The 21,987-nt window shown below is 36.3% G+C and overlaps 1 protein-coding gene across 3 annotated transcripts in view; it reads left to right on the forward strand.

The window, feature by feature from the left end:
* The first annotated feature begins 5,383 nt into the window (after window positions 1-5,383).
* LOC135778232 (CAP-Gly domain-containing linker protein 4) overlaps window positions 5,384-21,987 on the forward strand; it is a 132,391-nt gene continuing 115,787 nt past the window's right edge. For 2 of the 3 annotated variants that reach the window (XR_010544466.1, XM_065288700.1), the window contains exon 1: window positions 5,384-5,510. The gene's annotated coding sequence lies outside the window, so the exon portion shown is untranslated. Of the gene's footprint in view, window positions 5,511-5,964; window positions 5,998-21,987 lie in introns of all 3 variants that reach the window. The other variant, XM_065288701.1, reaches the window with a different exon arrangement.

The following is a 21,987-nucleotide window of genomic DNA, read 5'->3' on the forward strand; positions in this document are numbered from 1 at the left end:
GTAACAGATTATGAAACATATGGTCAACAACTTCATGCTATGCACGATGAACTAATTCCTAAATGTTTTGACGTGTAGACTATTCAACAGAAACCAGAATAATGTATTTTCATGAAAATTAAATTGAAAATGCAAACAAACATTTGTACATAATCATTTGCTTGATTGTATCAAATTTGTCCAAATCAATGAGAGTTACACTGTAAATATGTAAAAATTGACTCCCTGAGAACTATATGTTTTGAACCATGTGTTTTCTATTTTTTTTGTGTAGTGTATACTCACTGTTTGATAGTGTATATCATTTTGAGCACTTTGTTTATGAATTGAGAGCAGTGTTTGATTTTGAACAAAGGTAAAACTGTTTTGAGAGCAGTGTTTGATTTTACACAAAGGTAAAACTGTTTTAAGAACAGTGTTTAATTTTGCACACAGGTAAAACTGTTTTGGGGCGAAAGTTTCATTTTGCAAGAGAAGTCAGAGGTTTTGCAAATAGTGTTTGAAAATGAGGTTTTGTGTTTAATCTTTTCAGAAAAAGGAGCAAGGTTTCAGAAATTGTGTTTTAGCAATTGAGAAAAACTGTAACTCACTTTCATGTTGTTACAAACCTGTATAAATGTCTTTGTTGAGAAATGTTTGTAACAATGTTTGTGCAAACCATTCATGGACCCCATTTACTTACATAGTATACTTTTTTCCTACTATGGAAGTGAATTGGGTCCATGGTTTGGTTATAAACATTTCTCAATATATTTTCCTTTGTGTTCATCAGAACAAAGAAATGTATTTGGGTTTGTAACAAAATGAGGGTGAGCAAATGATGACAGAATTTTCATTTTTGGGTGAACTATCCCTTTCATGTCCTGAGAATTGTGTTTTCTATTTTTCTAGGTAGTGTTTAGTGACTGTTCTGTAGTGTTTTTAATTTTGATTGACTCGGGGCACGATTTGACAACATAGTTCACTTTTGAGCACAGATTGAACTGTTTTGAGGTGAAAGTTTGGTTTTGCAAGAAGAGTCTGGGGTTTTGTGAATGTAGCTTGAAAATTGGGTTTTGTGTTCACAGTTTAGAGAAAAGGGGAACAGCATTCAAGAAATGTGTCTTAGCAATCGAGAAAAACTGTAACAGTATTTACATCACATAACTATAAATATACACAGGGCCGGCGCTAGCTATAGGCAGAGTAGGCAAATGCCTAGGGCCTCAAGCTTGGAAGGGGGGCCTCCATAACTGCTAAGTCCATGTGCGCAGGTTCTAAAATCACTACTGACAGCATTAAATAAAGTTTTAAGGTGAGTTCAACTTTATGCGGCGCCGCCACTGCAAGAATTAAGTTTGTATTTAAAAAAGTTTGTATTTAAAGTCGAACAGCAAACAAAACTGGCGTTACCTAAAGTAAACTGTCTGTATTTCTTGTAAGTCCTCTACACTGTATTTTAGTTTTCAAATCATGAAAGTAGTTTGTCTGTTTAACTTCCAGTGGCAGCTGATTTGTATGGATATTTAAGGTAGTTTATAAAAAGGTATTGCAATAGTCTGATAGATAACTTTATACTGTATATTGGTTAAGTAAGAGGGAAATTCTTCTTTATACCAAGTTAAAATAAAAAAACAATAAAAGTTTTCTAGGAGGTGTTCACCTGTAATTTTTTTAAGGTTAGGGTTTTTGCAATGTACTGTTGTTTTTTTAATTTTACTCTTTGGAGAAAGCAAAACTGTTATCCTGTGTTATCCCAAAAAGGTGGTGTTTTTAATAAATGTGACTGCCTTAAAATTTTTAACAGATGTGGTTTTGCATAATTTCTAATTACATTTTAGCATAAAGTTAATCAATTTGTTGATAAAACTTAATAAAAAGTAAAAGTAATGGGGGAAACATGTTTATTAGTAGTGCTCATCTGATTTCTTACGCAGTAGAAAAACCCGTTCTCACATTATTCTGAAAATTAGAGGGGTGTGAGGGGCCTCCAATTTGCCTAGGGCCTCCAATTATCTAGAACCGGCCCTGAATATACACTTACAGTAATAACGAAGGCTCTGTAGTAATAAAGACACTTTGAAAATGCGTTTACTGTTGGGAGATTCGGAATATTAATTTGCTTTCAACTCGCATCTCATTCGTTTTCACTGGAGTGGGGGACCGGAGAGTTTAAAGCTGAATGCAGCGTACTGGATGAATTCATTTTACAGAGCTGAAAAGATTTGTGGCTTTTGACAAAACATTCGGGGCTTGAGCCCCAGAAGCCACCCCCTCGCTCCGCCCATGCTTGCATCAAGGGTCCCTAAAGTCTGGACTACGTGATGTCATCAAATTGTGGACTCTGAGGAGGGCCACAAGTCCGAAGTGTGCCATTTGGGACAGTGCCAATGAAAGGTGTGCTTTCGGCACTGTGTGCATAGGATTGTGGGTGATTTCAGCACGTGAATAGCGCAAAGGATACACATATGCATCCTTTCCTGTATATGCACTGTCAGAAATAAAGGTACAAAACTGTACCTTTTACGTCACTGGGGCTGTACCCTAAGTTTCCGTTTGATACCTTTACAGGAATACAGAACAGAATACAATTTTGGGTAGATTACCGTACTTTAAGGACCTACATTGTTAGAAAAAAGTCAAAATAGATGCTTCTTAACTGGAAGCAGGCTCTGCCTCCGTCATATGACAGATGGATTAAAGAAGTTTTATATAATCTTAAACTTGAGAGGCTAAGATTCTCCCCAGCTAACACATGACGTACTACGCTTAAACTTGAGAGGCTAAGATCTCTTAGAGGCTCCTTGAGTAAATTTTTTAAAACTTGGAACCCCTTGCTTGCCATTATAGACTCCCTATCATGCCAGATGAGTGAAATATTCAAAGTTGTTGTTTTTTTTTTCTTTTTTTTTTCTCATTTGCCTTTGTTTGGTCCTTATTTATTTATTTATTTCTCGTATGTATGTATATGTGTGTTTTGATATCTAGGAACAGGGGGCCTAGGGTGTTTGACTTCATGTAGGGGACAGGGACGTTGTGCAGGGGGAGGGGAGGGGAGGAGGAGAGTAGGGGGGCGGGGGGAATTGTAAAAAATGGAAAAAATTGTGAGCACTGTCTTATTGATTTTAAGCATTGTTTCATTTGATGTACTCTTTGTATGCTTCGTGCTCAATAAAAATAAAAGTCAAACTATGTACCCTAGCTGTCAGTGGAGCAGTAGCCTTTAAAAAGATAATTGTATTGAACATTAGGTACAGATATGTAAACATATAGTACCAATATGTACCTTTGAGATATTAATATGTATATTTGAGGTACTAATAAGCTCTCTTTGGTCCCAGAATGTACTAAAATGAAATACTGGTGCAAAGCTGTACTTTTTGAAAGGGTACAGCCCCAGTGTCAGAAAAGGTAAGGATCCTCGACATTGGAACAGTTCTTTGACAGATGTCGATGACATAGCATCCTCGAAATTCTGTCTTCCGAGGATCCTTCCTTGGCATTGAGAAACAGCCAGGTTATGCATTGACGTTACTTTTTCACATGACCACGCGGGAGCACGCCCTGTTGAGTGGCAAACGCTCAACAAAATGGCTGGTTTTCATAGTGGCTGCTGCGAAAATTCCAGTAAAACTGACTGTTACTACCTTAAATTTAAGTTAGTTGGACTTAATAGCAGAGGTGGACAATGCTTAGTTACATTTTCCAAGCATCTTTGTTTTATTAGGGTGTGTGTCTTGGAAAAATTTACTTCACTACATTCTAAAGCATAGAATCATACTGTGTATTCTTTAATTTTGCATATTAAAATGTATCTATTAACTTATTACATTATAATTGTGTACTTTTACCTGAGTAATAAATAAATCCATGAAAGAAGTCTGGAGTTTCTGTTTACAAAAGCTGTCATAAACGACTCCCAACCAATCGAATTACACAGCCGAGCAAGATTTTTAACCAATCAAATGAAAGAAATTGAGTTTTTGTTAAGACAAACGTGAATTCCAGACAATCACATTACAGAGCTAAGCAGAATTCCAGCCAGTTAAATGAAAAAAGGCGGGAATCTCTGTTCACTTAGTTTGACCGCTTGTACACATGAATGCATATTGGTTCGAAAGAAAATGCATCCTTATATTAAAAAAATACAGAAAGTTTGCAAATCTAGAGATGCAGATTACTTAACTTTAGGTCAATTTTGCAGTTTAATTTAAAAGTGACATTTAGATTATTTACCATGTAACACGTGCTGCAGCGACTGTCATTCAATTCATACATGTTTATAGCTTACGTATAAGAAAAAGTGTGAATGTGTGTAAATTATGGATTAAATTAGATTTGAAGAATTCACGAGAAGGCAGAACTGTTATCACTAGTAATGAAATGACATTTAGGGCTAAGTTTGTGTTAATATGATTTTTAAAAATCTTATTAAAGCTACTACCGTTTTTACTTTGATTTTTTTTTTTTTGGAGAAAGAGATTTTGTGAGTAGGCTATTTCATTTGATCCCTTTTGTTTAGACAAAATTAGCTTTGATTTTGGACAGTTTATCCAAAAACAGTGTAGGCTTATACACAAATAGACCTGTGTTTCCTTCTCATGTTAAGTCTGTCCACACATTTGGTTACACTTTTTTGGCTGTTCTGGTAGCTTTCAGTAAATTAATTTGTTCTCTATAATGGTTTATAAAACTTAGTAAGAGATCTTTACCCTCAAATCTGACAAACAGAACAAAGAGTCAAAGCCTCAGGTTTAACCTTGTTTTATGTCATGGTTTGTATACACATTCAAGAGACCAAAAACTACCGAAAATGTGTGGTTATCGAATGAGGGGCCGGTCTGGTCCAAAATGCCAGGGACGATTTTTTGTCCCACTCTGCCCATGATGACGTTAATTGTTAAAATTTGCGTTTTTTTATTTGGCCTTCCATAGACTTCATTCACCCACTGAGTCATCTCACCTGCCAAATGTACGTTTTGAATGCTATGTCTTCTGTATGTGAATGTTGTCAGCGTTCTGGGCCACAGTTTATATGTAACGTTATTATGCCTATTTTTTACTAAAATTTTTTTTTTTTCATTTTAATTTAATGGGACCTATTCTAATGGAAAACGTAAATTAAAAGCTAAAATGTAGATCGTGATCTCAGTTATTATTTACATATATTATTTTTATAAACAACAAACATTGAATTTAATTACAAAATTTGTTTACAAAATTTGCATATGTTAAATTCTACAATAGTTCAAAATAAGATCCACAAAAAACACACACGCACACACGTGCTACTGTTAACAGAAAAAATCCAGATAATAGTCAAACAATAAATATGAATATAAAAATATAAAGTAAGAATGAATTCTTATTATTTAAGTATTTCATCCTTCATGCGTTGAGTGACGTTTGTAATACGTCACGATGTCGGAAGTGCATCTGCAAGCAGAAGCCGAAACCACAAGATAGAACGACAACATGATCACGAAACTGGCGATACAAAAAGAGAAACTGGTTCTTCATTTCATAAACAGGTATTTTGTTACCTTTGTCAACATGTTTGTACCACGCCATGTCCGTGTTTGCTCTATATACGACACAATCGATGTGTTAGATGATGCACGAGAGCCTACAACCTATTGCAGTACATGACTTTAGTTTAACTTAGTTAAAGATCACGGTTGTATCGGGCAAATTAATAAAACGTAATATGTTATAACAAACAGGAAAAAAACAAGGTCTAATACAGGGAGAAATGTATAGGCGTCATATTGTTGTCAAACATGTCAGATTATATGGCAATGTGTGTGTATGTGTAACGTTAACGTGATGGCTGTATTTTAGCTAACGTTATTTACGAAGATCACTGCAGCTAACTTTGATAAATTACTCTAACTTTCAAAGAATCCTTTCTGTTGGTACCATAGCCTGAATCATGTACAGTTTGGTACTTAATCATTTACAATACGTTTCTTTATGCATTCGCAGACGCTTTCATCCATATATGACTTACAGCACACTGTAAGTAATACATTTTTATCGGAATGTGTGTTCCCTGGATCGAATTCATAACCTGTGTCTGATGGCTTTATTAGGAATGTTTTGCTAGAATTAATTTGAGGAGACTTAAAGAGAAAATGTTTTGCTTCTAGTTTAATAACAAAATGGTGTAGGATAAAATCAAAAATAAATAATAAGGTTCAAATGTAAATTTTTTGTACACACATTTTAGCAGACAACTTTATGTCAATTTGGAAAACAGTTCCTGAAGATACAAGTGAACATCACATCCCTTGCATTTCCAAGGTCTTTATCTAAGCAAGGCTAAGAAACTGAAACTTTGAGTGATACACAACCGAGCTCTGCTATGAACTGTTACATAAGCTTCCTGTGCCTTATGTTACTGTATAACTAACACTAAATTCAAATAAACTATCATGCATATAAACTAAATGAAGTGTTTTTAACAATGGTTTAATGAGTATGTTTCTGTAAGTGCGTATAAACTGTTTACAAACAGGTCATGCCATATGGCATCGTGTCACTCGTGTAAACAATAGAGACAGAGCACATTGCTTCATAACCTGAAAACCACGCACACCGGGGGAGAAAACAATCCATTCGTCTCCATTGACGTATTGCAAGAGGCTGCCTCCTTGTCATTTATAAAAACGTATTTCTGGGTTTTTTAGCTTGTTAGCCATACACCTTGTCACACAGCAGCTTTTAAGCATTATTCTGTTTTTTGTTATTAGCCAGAAATGACAAGGAGACATTTCAGTTTCTTACAGTGCAGCAGCAAGCAGGGTGATGGTGTAAACTCTGTCAAGCCTTGCCATCTTGCTGTGATCTGTTCTGTTAAATGAGCCTGGAATGACCTCACTGGTGCAGTCTCAAAATCTAGAGTCTGTGGCTGTGTCCCAATTCAAAGGCTGCGACCTTCTTAGGATGTATTTTAAGACCGATTGCGACACAGCAGCGCGACTTGAGGCTAGTAAGGCCGTCCCAATTCTAAGGATGCTTAGAATGAAGCCTCAAAATGCATCCTCATTTCTCTGCGCCTTTAAGGATAGAACGAATGGATCCTTAACAGCTGAGGATATCCCAAGAGTTATTGCGCGTCTTCAACAGCTGCATATAATGGAAGGATATTCTAAAGTAAACAATTAAAACGTTAATTAAATAAAAATGTATTCATCCGAAAAAAATTTCTTGTCACTGTTTTAGCATTATAAGTTATGTTTTGTGTTAATATTATTCTTTTTATGTTGCGTATATTTCTGAGGTTGATTAATTTGATACACTGTTGAATAGTTTATTCTACATCAACGTGTCATATTTTCTAAAATAAATTAATATTTTTCTGATTTCATATTTATGTTAATAAGTCAGAAACTTCTCAGCTGTGTCCTGCTGACAGGCGCGTGCAGCAGGTCACGCCAATTATGGGTCCCCGAAGGTTAGACCGTCTCAATTTAGTTCTCTTCGCGAACTTCTGAGGCGTCTACCTTGAAAGACGAGTGCTCACCTTTTCAGGTCTCATGGTTTAAAGGTTGCAGCCCTTGAATTGGGACACAGCTTGTATGTTGTTTCTTAAGTTTGTGGACTAGCTGTGGAAGTGCAGAGTGTGTAACAGTGCTGTCTGCTCAGAAACACTGTAGCTGCCTCAAAGGGCTGACCTGGCTCAGCTCCTCAATCAGGTTACATTGTGCAGTCTTGAGATCAAGGTAGTGTTTCCCTCTCTGGGTCACTGCTGGGTCAGAGAGTGCAGCAGTTACCAGCCATCTTTGTTCTAGCAGCCTGGACAACATCTGATAGGTGCTGTTCCAGCGTGTGCATGCATCTCGCATCAGCATGGTTGTCTCTGTGCCCGTTTGCTTCTGCTTCTCCTTTAACTTGTAAGCAAGTTCACTTTTCTTAAAATGTTCAACAAGGCATTTCCCAGCAGCCATGCACTTAGAGAAAGCTTGGTGGAACTTTAGAGAGCTTTGTACAACCAAGTTGAGGTGAACCCTGCACATCTTATTGATGCCCATCCATGTTTTTTTGCAAAATCTTCCTGCTGCTACGACATTAGTACCATTATCGTGCACAACAGCCATGATTTTTTTTCAGCTGGAATGTTGAAGTTTGGAAGTTACATCATCAATCCACTCAGCAATATTTGCAGTGGTGTTTCTCTCTTCAAGAGCCATCGTTTTCAGGCAGTGGGACAGCATTTCCCAGTCCTCCCCAAAATAGTGACACGTCACTACCAGATAAGCCTCTCTTGCATCAGTTGTGAGTGCAGTGCTGTCAGTCTCTAGCAGGGATTTCTGCAACTTGCCTTAAATACATTCATACATTCCCTCCATCTTTTTTGTAAAGAAGGTTCTTGAAGGAAGCTCGTTTTTGGGATTGAAAGTGGAAATCATCACTTTAAAGTCATCATGCTCCACCATGGACAGGTGGGCGCATGTCTGTGACGATCATGTTTAAAATGCTATCTGAAAACTCAGCTGCTTGCTCAGTGAAACATGAACTAGCTGTCCGCACATATCTGTCCATATGAAGCTGTGATGATTTACTGAAAAAGAGGTAAAATATAAAAAATGGAAAATAATTATTAATGATATTTTTTACTAAGACAAAATATCCCTGTTATACAGTTATTAGTTTGCTATTATCATGGCTGTGTAATTATAAACCTTACTCACTGCAATCAAACAATCAGACTCGTCCTCGCACGGGGCGATGCAAATGATGCGAATTGGGCGGTGCTCTTTCCTTTAAACGCGTCTTCGTGCAAGTTATGCAACTCAAGCGAAAAAACTCAGAACTTCAAGAACGCACTCTCACACAGGGTCATTTGATAGTAGAGAGAGAGAGAGAGAGAGAGAGAGAGAGAGAGAGAGAGAGAGAGAGAGAGAGAGAGAGAGAGAATGGTGCCCACATCGACAAAACTTAATAGAAGACTAGAAACGTGTTAAGGACTAAAGTGTATGTCGCTCATCTAATTACAGTATGTTAACTGGATAACACTGGATTTAACTCATTATATAGTTTAATAAAATAATGTATTTTGATTACACAAATCAAACCTAACTCTGATTCTTTTACTAGCTGCTGACCAGCATATGGAATCTCTATGGCTAATTTCTAAGACATGTTGATGATGCAGTACTGTGTGTTGTACCTTTTCTTGTTAATTGAGTCTTTTGGGGTAGCCTATCTTATGCCTAGAATTATTCAAGGAGGTTGATTCTTTTTACTTCCTTTAAAGTTTGATCAATTGTGCATAGTGCAAACTCATAGATTTACATTATTTAAAATTCAGACTCTTTTCAGACTCTTTTTAAAATATTTGAGGTCAACCTCTGGCACAGATTTAAAGTTGAAACTTATCAAATCCTATCAAAGGTCCAGAATGTCATTAAAACACACCAGTGGCTTTGCTGTCATCAGAATTAAACATGTTACCCCTCAAAGTACCCCTCCCCGCAGAGCCCCCCCACATAACAAATCCCAATTTAACCCCTGGGTAGCCGTGTTATAGGCTCTTAAATAATCCGGTGTTGTAACAGCACCTCAGCATCCGTCGTGCGGTATATTTTCACAGAATTGCACTGGCCGTTGTAGTTTATCCCCTAAATAGTAACTCAGATAAACTCCGCCTTTGACCTTTACCACTCCCCTAGCCCCGAGAAGCCCGCTCTGTCCCAAGGAATTCGGCGGGCCAGAAAAGCCGGGCCTTAAGCCCCAACAAAGTTCATAGGGCCCCAAACATAGTGCAAACACGGCTATAGTTTTCTGTTGAGATGCTGCAGTATGGGCGACGTGCTGTTGTGGTATGCTAGCTCGATCTGGCAATGTACACATGCAATGCTAATGCGTTCTCTTTACTTACATTTCAATTTGAAATGATTCCAAACCTTGGACATTTTCTGTCGTTTTTTTTCTTGTTTGTTTCTTCTCTTTGCTCATTGCCATCTTTATCGCTCTTCCATTTTGCAGCCTGCAACACTGCTACCCTTAAGTCTCCTTCCACTTTGTGGGTGATGTACAGTAAGCTCGTTGTGCCAAAATAAAAGGTGTATATATATGCATTCGAACATGACGTGAAATATCCGTATTCGAACTATAATTAAACCATCAGGTTTTTAAAGTGCCATGTGTTTTACAGTCTAATAACACCTAGTAATAGGAAGGAAGCTGAGAGTGAGAACGACGGACTGTGCGCAAGAGAGGGAAGACGTGGCTCCGACTTCTGCAGCCTTTTTTTGCTCTTTCTGTGGAAATTTTTTGAAAATTCTGCGGAATGATTTTAAATGTTTTTAAAAAGATATTAGAGAATTTAAGCTGTATATATTACAAAATTTCATCTTAAATAATTACTTTTTAAAGGCTTACAATAAAAATTAATACACTTATTGAGTCCTCTGAATCAAATTGGACCAAAATGAACCTAATGTGCATGTCAAGATAGAATTATAGTTTGTATATAAAATGACATATATGTTTATAGTGTTATATATTATGCTTGTGTTAGGCTAAAACGTTCACATTATGAAATTAGCATGTATGAAGATAATTTCATAATTGTTACAACGCAATGTAAATTTTATATTAACTCTTTCACCGCCAGCGTTTTAAAAAAAGTTGTCAGCCAGCGCCAGAGTTTTTCATGATTTTCACAAAAGTTTAATGTCTTCCAGAAAATGTTCTTCTTCAAATATATAAACATACAATATACCAAATGAAAGAACAGACCCTCTGCTTTCAAACAAAACAAAAAAAAAAACGTTTCATCCTACCTTCAGTAGTTCTTTTGTAATCAGCTTTTGAATATGGGTAGGTTTCTGCAAAAACACCACATTTTGAGCAAAAAGCAGAGATAATTCCATTTTTGTGACGGACTTTTCATAGAGTTCCCATTCAGAGCGATCTTTAAAACAGACACGGACATGCAGCAGCTTGCCATAGGGAAATACTTCCGGGTTTAAAAAGTTGCGGAAGGGCGCCACCTAGTGGATAATAGCGGTATTGCGGAAAGACGGAAAAACTCGTCATTGGCGGGGAAGCGTTTTCTCTTGATTGACGAGATATCTCGTCAATGGCGGGGAAAGAGTTAAACATAACAACAGCATTTGTCCTGTAAACGGATTTGAAACGATCATGTGCTGACTGTCGCGCGTCACATAGATGACAGAGTCAAGTGAGATCTGCTTAACTCAGCGGTAAGTTTAATTTAATCTCAAATATCAAATGGTTTGAGCTCTCTATACTTAAAAACAGTCAAGCAAACAGCATGCGCAGAGATAATGTACTTTTCAATGAAAGCGGGATTGGATATGTATGTGTGCTTGTAGTCAATGAAATTACTTTTCACAAACACGCTCAAGCACGGGATACGTGTGCTTGTCAATGACAACATTAAACCCGCGGAATTCTGCAGTGTTTACCGCCGAAATCTGCGGGCGCGGATTCAGTTTGGGCCTGGCCAGATTTGTTTAATAACAGAGTTATGAAACGCTTTGATCTCGCCACCGCGCGGTCACGTGATTCATGTAACGTTCTACAGTTCCAAACCAAGCAGGGCTGTCAATCTGTTTGCATAGGTTTTCAGCTATTTTAGGTAAATATTAGCTTGTAATGGGAATTGATCACTATACTTACTATGTTTATAACGTTTTTTTACTAGGGAGTGATGGAAATACAGTAAATCAGTTAATAAAGATAAACAGTTAATTGTGACCCAAAGATAACTGTGGTTATCTATACCAACTACAGCAACACAGTTTATCTTTTATTTTTGTAGCAAAATATGGCTATATAAATGGCTATCAATCTGCTAAAAACATAATTCCTACACTTTTACTATATTAAAATAAAAAAAAGATCGCCAACGCGGTTATTTGTAACAGTGAAGCATAACAGAAACACACTAAATTCATATTTAATTGTATTTATAGTACACATTAAATGTTAATATAATTATACATGATTTTCGAGGATACATCACTCGAATTACTTACCAAACACAATGAAACACATAGCAGCATTGTGAAGCAGTGTGACTTTCTTATAAGGCATATAGCTTGTCGCTGTTGCCCCCTATAGTGTTACTCGTAATATATAAAAAAGATAAGTATAAAGTAGATGGTCACCAGTAATAAAATATTAAACCATTAAATCTATATTATTCACACATTAAACACAAAAATATAAAAATTTTACTAATTATTATTAACGATAATCATTACCTACAGCAGAGTTCATAAAATATCACTGTTGACTATATTAATGAAATGTCCGAAAATGTAAAGAGAAACGGTAATTTCATCGATTTACCAGCAGGTTTCATTGAAATGAATGGGCTTCAGTGCTGCGTTTGGAACTATGCGTCACTACCCGTCACTACATGAAACGCTGTTACTTCCGCATTCCATTCTTACAACGGACGTCTATGTGAGTGTCGTAACTCTATTATTATACGACTCTGGGACTGGCTATATGCCTAACTCCTGCTGCTGTTAAAGTTGTCACACTATTGTTTTTGCCTGTTCTGAATTAGGGCTGGGGGATATGGAGTGAAAAATATATCTCGATATATTTTCTTATATCTCGGTAGGCGGTATATGTATCTCTTTGCGTGAAAAATACCCCCCCCCCCAAAAAAAAAAAAACTACTGCAAAACAAATATGTCAAAATCCATAAGGTCTTTTTTATTGAAGTGCAAAGAGGTAGTTCACGTAGGAACAAAGTGCTTCTGCAACATTAAAAAAAATAAATACAAAAATTGTAATTTAACTATAAAATAAGAAAATACATATTGTCTTCTTTTTATTCAAAAATAAAACAACTCAACTTCAGATATTAAGTTTTTGGTAGACGTTGACAATTCTTAGTATTTTTTCTGAAAACCCTCAGGAGATAAGGGTATTTATCCTGGAATAACATAGGTTTTAGGCGTTTTAGGAGTAAATGGGTTAAATATGAGAGAAAACACTGTTGTTGTTACACAGAAAACTACAGAACACGTGCACTTGCACACCGCATCATAGGGAAAGAGAAAGCTCTCACATCAAGAAAACGTGTGTGTGTGTGTGTGTGTGTGAAGCACTACTGCTAACCTTTGTTTAGTCATGATAAACTAGATAAGTCGTCTTCTCTCTCAGTAACATCCATGACTGATGACATATTTACGCGAAAAGGAAAGTATATGGAGAAACGGACATTAAAGCACTGCCACCTTTTTACTGTCACGAGAGAGACCCGTGCTGTCGAAGCGCCTCACGGAACGAGATAGAGAGAGAGAGAGAGAGGGGCGCGCTGAGCCCTCGCAACAATGAATTTAAGCCGTTTTAAACAGTAAAATATACATGTAAATAGAGATGTTCCGGTAGCACTTTATTTTACAGTACGTGTACTTACCTTGTACGTATATGGTAAATAAGTTGTACTTACCGACAAATGTGTGTTACTTACTTTTAGGTATCTACATGGTAATAAAGTGGTATCATTACTGTACTTACCAGTGGTAAATACTTGGTAGTTATTATGTAACTCTAGATAAGTACTGGGTATTAACATATACATACTTATAGTGTAGGTATACTGTAAGTAACGAGAAACATAACTGTACTTACAAATAAATGTACAATATAAGTATTAAGTATTTACAGTAGGGATGCTCCGATCAGGATTTTTGCAGCCGATACCGATCACCGATTTGTAATCTTCGTGATCGGCCGATACCGATTCCGATACCGATTTTTTTTTTTTTAAAGCTGATATGCAAGGTCTTTGACGACTGTAACTGTTACATTTTTTTCTAGATAAAATAATACCACGGATGTTCCCTTTGTTATATTACTTGCAGTAATTAGGTATATTATTGTTTTAATAGAGACTCAAATAAATAAGCACAACAAATATTTATTCTGCAAAGAGAAATTTAAAATGGCTTTAAAAAGGCTTATGTCTCCTAAAAGTACTGAAAATAAAACACTTCACAGTCTTTACTGTATTAATTAAATATACACGCATTCGTATGAAGTATAAAAGTTCTTTAGTCAAGAGCAGAGAGTGATTTTATTGAGAGATGAATTAGGTTACTGCAGCTTTAAGACGTGAGAGAGAGAGATCGCTCTGTTCACGTGCACTGATCACAGGCTGCTGTGTGTGGGCGGCGGCTTAACGTAGACAAGCAGCTGTGAGGAAAATGAAAGTTTAAACGCTCAAAACTTTAAAACGCATGCAAATAATAAACTTTTGGCATGAGGATGCAATTGTCCGTGATAGATATGTGTTGTATAAGCTGTTTGATGGGGATGTGAAGACGCCTCGCGCTGTTGACCGGAGCGCCTCCTCGTAGAACATACGCATATCTCTGTATAAGCAAAGAGAGACATACAAATCTGCACGTCGCACATGAGGAACGGGTTGTAAAAATGCTCGCGCTACGTAAAAAATGTCTTTAATTGCAGCCGCATTCAGGATCCTTTTGATGACAAAAGTAAACAGAAAGATCGGTTTATGAGATCGGCAGATTTAGCGAGCACCGATCGAGTCATTTAATGCCATTATCGGCCGATACCGATCGGCGGCCGATCGATCGGAGCATCCCTAATTTACAGGCAAGTTAGGGTTAATGACAGGTATTTATAGTGTACATATATGATAACTAATATCAAACACTACTGTTCTTACAAACTGTATATACACAATAAGCGTGTACTAGTGAATGTACCCAGTAGTTAATGCATATGATAGTCAATGGTTGGGTTTGCCTCACAGTAACATGTATATGATGCTATAATCTTAGGTGTTAGATCCTTTGTAATAACTGTGTAAAAAGCAACACTTTATTTTACAGTCCTGTTTCCATGCAGTTATCATGGACGTACTAGTGAATGTACACAGTAGTTAATGCGTATGATAGTCAACGGTTGGGTTTGCCGGACAGTGACATGTATATGATGCTATATTTTAGGTGGTAGGTCCTATGTAATAACTGTGTAAAAAGCATCACTTTATTTTACAGTCCTGTTTCCATGCAGTAACCATGGACGTACTAGTGAATTTACCCAGTAGTTAATGTGTATAATAGTCAATGGTTGGGTTTGTCTCACAGTAACATGTATATGATGCTATATCTTAGGTGGTAGGTCCTATGTAATAACTATGTAAAAAGCAACACTTTATTTTACAGTCCTGTTTCCATGCAGTTACCATAGACGTACTAGTGAATGAACCCAGTAGTTAATGCATACGGTTATTTAATGCTTGGTTTAAAGGACAAAGATACTGAGTCTGAGTACCAATATGGCACATCAGTAATGTTTGTTCTTAGTTATCATATACGTATGGTATAAGTATAACTTACACTTGCCTGCAGGTACCACACACTTATCGTGTATATACAATTTGTAAGTACAGCAGTGGGGAACCTTCAGGGCCTTCTACGCCTTCAGAGAAGGCCTTAAAAAATTTATAAAAAGATTTTTTATAAATAAATAATAAATAATATAGTATTCAATAAAAATATGTTTTTATATTTTTAAATTTCTATTTAATTCAATTTAATACAATACATGTAATATATTTTCTCTCATCTATGTTCTAACGTTAAGCTTACTGTCAGGTTCATGTCATGAAAACATCTAATCCAATCAGAATCGTCTGTCTCTATTAAGGCCTGGTTATCTGGCTCATTCATTGGTTAGGACTTCATGAATCCCAGGGAAGGCCAAGCTATGTGTTTTGGTGTGGAGAGTGACGGGCAAATTGACCAATCACGTTTTGATTTCAAGTGGGCGGGTAAAAAACAAAGCATTGTAAGCCTTCATGAAGTCCTAAGCATGCAACGAACTGGATGCGAGCTGCCGTAAAACACCAAAAACGAAGATCATAGACCGTTAATATTAATACAGTCGAATGGCCCGAAACTCTGCGTTGAGAGTGGTTGAGGTAAATGGCGGAAAACGTGATTGACGTTGTGGTTAGCTTGATAGGGGTGAGGTAAAAACGAAATTACTTAAGCGCGTACTCGTGAAGAGCACAGCCGGGAGAAGCGCGTGCAGAGGAGACTGACGCGAACACGAGAAAAATAAAGGGTTTAATTATACTTTTACTTCCTGACAGTTTCACTTGTTACGTGAGGATAGTAATGACTGACAGACGACGCCGAATTACATACAATATAATTTCCTAACTAAATCTGAGAGAATGCGAAAACATACAAATATTTTTTTTCCCACCATATACCCGATGGGCAGGGCGGAGATACATTTTTCGACATGAATTCGCTATAGCCCCGGGACCTCGGGGCTCGGGTTAGCGATTTTGCGAGCCCTGGATATCTTATAAAAACAGTTATAAGCCACAAGGAGGTGCACTGAGAACGCTGGGTGGTATATTTCCCCTTATGAAAAGACTAACAAGGTATCCTACAGCTAAATATATATTTCCAAAAAATTTAAAAATTAATTAAAGAACATAATTTAAGCTTGTTAAATGCAAATTTACAGAGCCCCTGTCATTACAGAGCAGCAGAGTCTGTATTTGTGTTTATCAGTTAGATTAAAGTAATTTTAAACTTTAAAACTGCATTTAAAGGCAGACAATGCCCATTCTGTAATTTAACTTTGCGTGCTCAGAATTTTTACACGTTCATTGTATGATTTAACGAAATACGAATAGCCTAGTATTATGGATGTAGAGGCATTTGCACTTCATTGCATATTTTGAAGGCCCAGCTGAAGTACCCACGGTTCGCCACTGAAGTACAGTAGTGTTTCTCATTAGTTACAGTATACATACACCATTTGTGCCGGTCATTAACTTACACTGGCCTACAGGTACCACACACTTATCATGTATACAATTTGTAAGTACAGTAGTGTTCGATATTAGTTATCATATATGTACACTATAAATACCTGTCATTTACCCTAACTTGCCTGTAAATACTAAATACTTATATTGTACATTTATTTGTAAGTACAGTAATGTTTCTCGTTAGTTACAGTATACCTACACTATAAGTATATATATGTTATTACCCAGTACTTACCTAGAGTTACATATAACTACCAAGTATGTACTACTGGTAAGTACAGTAATGATACCAGTTAATTACCATGTAGATACCTAAAAGTAAGTACCACACATTTGTCTGTAAGTACAACTTATTTACCATACATGTACAAGGTAAGTACACGTACTGTAAAATAAAGTGCAACCGGTGTGCCAATACCATTTTTCTCTTCCCGATACCGATACCTGGGCTCAGGGTATCGACCGATACCGAGTACCGATCCGATACCTGGGTTTGTATCTGTATAATATACAGCTGTACATACTACTAGCCCTGTATGAATGGATATAACTATTTAATGGTGTGCTTCAGACTTATTCCTGTATAAAACATGAACAAATACATACAGTGAAGTACAGTATTTTTATTATCTGAAAGACATTTGACAGTAATATTTATTTTTCATATGAGAAAATCAGCCACAAATTTAACACTGTAAACTGAAAGGGTATTTTAGTTTTAGAATAATTGGAACAATTCTGCGGGATGGTTTTAAATGAAAGAATTTAAGCTATTAAATATTTAAAAAATTCATCTAAAATAATTACTTTTTAAAGGCTTACTATTAAAATGAATACACCAAACAAAAAAAGCTTGTGTTAATACGTTCTTATTATGAATTAAGCACGTTTGAAGCACGTTTTTACAACGCAATGTAACCTTTATATTAAACATTACAAGAGCATTCGTCTTGTAAACTGATTTGATATGATGATGTGCTGACTGTTGCGTCCCATAGACGACAGAGACAAGTAAGATCTGCGGTAAAACTCAGTGGTAAGTTTTATTTCATCTCTTATATCAAACGGTTCATGCTCTTATCATTAAAAACAATCACAGCAAACAGCACGTGCAGGGTTTATGTACTTGTCAATGACTGGTCACAAACACGCTCAAGCGCGGGTATGTGTGCTTGTCAATCACGGGCATTAACTCCGCGGAGTTCTCCACGGAAATCTCCGGGCGCGGATTCCGTTGAGACATGTCGACGTTTTATTAGTCTGAAATACTTACAAACAGCAGACATACGGCTGCATGCTTTCATTTCTCCTCCGCTCTAAGTAAATAGTGGTTGCGTCACGTGTGGTAACTTCCTGGTGTTCGCATTCAGAGCAGCGAAGAAGAAATGAGTTTCGCCTTGCAGCGTTAGCTTAAGTGTTAGCTATAACGGGCATAATTAGGTTTATTAAGAAAATGGTATCGGATCGGTACATGGGTTCAAGTACTCGCCGATTCCGATGCCAGAATTTTTTGTTTCAGAATGTATTATCTTAATTTAATTCGTTAAGAAATAATAATTTTATTGGCATATTTATAGTGTATTGCATAAGCCTATTTAGAATGAGATGTTACAATGTTACAGATTACTTATTTTTTTGTTTCAACTTCCAAGTAGATTATTAGTCATGAATAAATAATGTTAAAACCTGTGTAAATGTCTCATTCTTGACAAAAGCTGTGTGTGTGCGCACATTTAAATAATGTCGGGCTGTAAACGGGTTCGGGCTTTTAAAAAGCTGTCAATCTAAATGTACGTTCGGGTTCGGGCTGCATTCTGTCGGGCTTCGGACATTTCGGGCCTAACTTTTAAGGCCCGATTACAGCTCTAGCGGGGGCGAGCACAGCACACAGAGAAGGCAAAGTGGCGAAATCAGAATTTAATATAAACATTATATCGATATATACGATATGTCATTGTCAAAATCCATTTTGAGTTGTAAAAATATACCGTTATAGTTTGAATATCGAGATATCGTCCACCCCTATTCTAAATCGTTTTTTTTTTCATATAAGTTGTTATTCATAAGTAGATAAACAGCAGTTTCACATATTAAGTAAAAAATTATAATCCAGACAGTCCTGTTTATGACTGTCACTATTAATAAATTTGTGAATGAATCTCCATTACGGTGTTTTTTTTTATGCGCGCGGGGGGCACCTAGATATTCGAATATGTTCGGGGGCCCTAAGCACAGTTTGGTCGGGGGCCCATTTGACCGTTTTAAGTAAGGCCTAAAGAAAAGAAATGACTACCTTCTAACTATACTGTACATATTATATCTACTATGTTATTTTTTAAAAAATGTTGTCTATTAAATTATGTTTTGATTATTCTATTAAAAGTCCAGTACTCGGCCTTAGTTTAATTAGAAAACATAACTAATTTTAACAAACATGCCTTACTAAAAACATTACTTGTGTTTATTTTGAGGCAAAACAAAGGGCACTGGTGTATTTTAAGATATGTCAGTGCAAGCTTTTTTCAATTTGGACAGCACTTAGCCTACTTTTATTTTAGTCTAGGACTAGTTTAATTCCTATCAGGGAAACTGCCCCCTTGAGTTCTTGATTTGAGTTTCATGTTTAATGTATAACAGGAAAAATATGATACCACTGAACTGAACTGAATGGACTGATGGACTTGCTGAATAAAAAGACTGATAAAGTTATTTTCACTGACCATCAAAGAAACATTTTTAATTGACACCAGAGTTTAAGAGGCACAAACAACAACCTATATATAATTTGAATGAAACAGAGTAAATAGAATAACTTTTAAATAAAATATTATATAAAATAATAAATAGAACACTTAAATGTTTAAATTTTTGAAATAAACAACATTAACAATAATATCTAAAACACCACAAACAAGATTAAAAGTAGTTAACTTTCGCTATAACAACCGCCTCACTACATACCCTTACTTAAATAGCATAACAAAAGTTAATAGGCTTGTTTGAGATGAGCTAAATCTGCACATAACCGATCACCGGTGATCAGGGCGAGATGCGTTTTTCAACTTGTTTTTTAATTTATGACATTCATATTTTTTTATTAATTCCTTTAAACTTTTGTATTCGTGTTGAATTATTTGTAATGTGAGCTGTTTATATTTCAAACAAAAACGAATTTATATTACCACTAGACTTAGATTACATCCCAACATTTACTAAGTAGCCTTTTCCAGTGATGAACAGTTCACCTTTTTTGATTCTCCTTATAAACATCTTAATGTTAATGCATTCGTTGATATTTCAGTTGCATCTATTTAATCCGCGATAAAATCCGCGAACGCGATCTCTTCCATTGCTGATGTTTGCAGTCCACAACACAGCGAGATGAAGCGTCCGGCTTGCCTAACGTTTTTTCACTCGTCCCCTTACTGCAACCGTCTGCTCTCGTCTAAATTCCAGGCAAGGCAAGCTGCATCTCAAACAAGCCTAGTCTGACAGACATTAATCAGGTGATGAGTGACATCATAGGGTCAGTCAGGGTCAAGATTAGCGGGGAACTCGCCATAATGAAGAACTAAATAAATAACAACTGTGCTTATCATGATGACTGATAAAGAGCGCTGTTGATCAATTTCTTTATATTTATTTTATGTTACTTTTGATGTATAATTTTTTTTCAACCACTAGCTGGCAGTGACTCTACGGGGCCCTCTGCTGGCCACAGGGCCCTTTGCAATTGCAAGTGTCGTTTAGTGGCTGGGCCAGCTCTGATCACAAGTTATGGTTCAGTAGGGCTGGACGATAGAGCTAAAATGTTTATCATCGATATAACGCGTTATATCATTCGATAGCAATAATTATTAATACATTTTATTTTGCTTTTTAAAGGGCACATGGCATGAAAATGTCACTTTATGAGTTTTTTTTTAACATTAATATGAGTTCCCCCAGCCCGTTTATGTTGCCCAATTGGTTAAAAATGGTGATAAGTGTAAACTGAGCCCTGTGTTTTCTGCTCTGTCTTTGAAAAAAGTCAGCTCAGATGAGCCATTCAGGAATGTGCCTTATTTCGTCAGAAGGAGCGAGGTTACCCCGCCTTTCTGTGCTTTGCCTGCTTAGAGCATTTGGGCCACACTCATTAGGGTAGAGAGTAGAGCCACCGTACCGTACCGTTAGCTTGCCATTGATTGTTTTTCATAGAGAGAAGCATAACATTTGCTCCTTGTTTACTGGATAAAACTTTGAGGAACAAGCTACAGGTCGATGCTGGGTTTGCAGAGAGATTGCATAGAGATTTAGTGCTATCAGTGGCTGGTGGTGACTTCTACTTCTAGTGTCATGTATTGCTCGTGAGTCCAAAATATGTGTTCGTTGTGTCATGTTGTACACGCCTGGAAATGGTAAATGATAAAATACACACATGTGTGTTGTAAAGGTCGACCGATTTATCGGCCGATTTTTGGCATTAGGCATGGGCCGGTTACCGGTTTCAAGGTATACCGAGGTTTTAAACAGTCAAGGTTTCAAAACCACTAAAATGTTCTGTGATACCGTCTCCAAGGTATGAGCTGTGCTTATACAAAATTCATTAAATCATGAAGTCATGTGATTGATTTGATGTTTACATTTAATATATATTACGAAAATATTATATATGTTTTGAAAGCATATTATAATTTAAAGGCTTTATTGTACCTGGCATTTGAAAATAACTAGAGCTGCAACTATCGACTATTTTTTCAACCGATTAATCTATCGATTATTTTTTCGATTAATCGAATAGTCTAATGATTTTTTTATACATATAATTCCCCAACAAATAATAAATGTAACATCTGCCATTAACGCCAACATTTTATTTAAGCATTTTCTTAATTAAACAAACACACAAACCAAAATTTTCAACATGAAAAATAAAGTGGCAGTGCCACTTTAAAAGAGGCATTATTCACCTTAAACAATAAAATAGGCATATATTAATATTTTAAACATTAGTTTATGATTAGTACATGCATTAACTCAGCATTAGTTCAGACTGAAGTAAAAATAAGTTCATTGTGATTCATGAACCCTTATATGAAATGTAATGGTTATATTATTACTGTTAATATTATTACTATTAGTAGTACTGCATTCTCATTTAACTTTAACATCTAACTTTTCTTAAGTTCCGGGTAAAAAACAAGTTCAGT

The sequence above is a fragment of the Paramisgurnus dabryanus genome, chromosome 17 (assembly GCF_030506205.2).
Source record: "Paramisgurnus dabryanus chromosome 17, PD_genome_1.1, whole genome shotgun sequence".
NCBI classification, from domain to species: Eukaryota; Metazoa; Chordata; class Actinopteri; order Cypriniformes; family Cobitidae; genus Paramisgurnus; species Paramisgurnus dabryanus.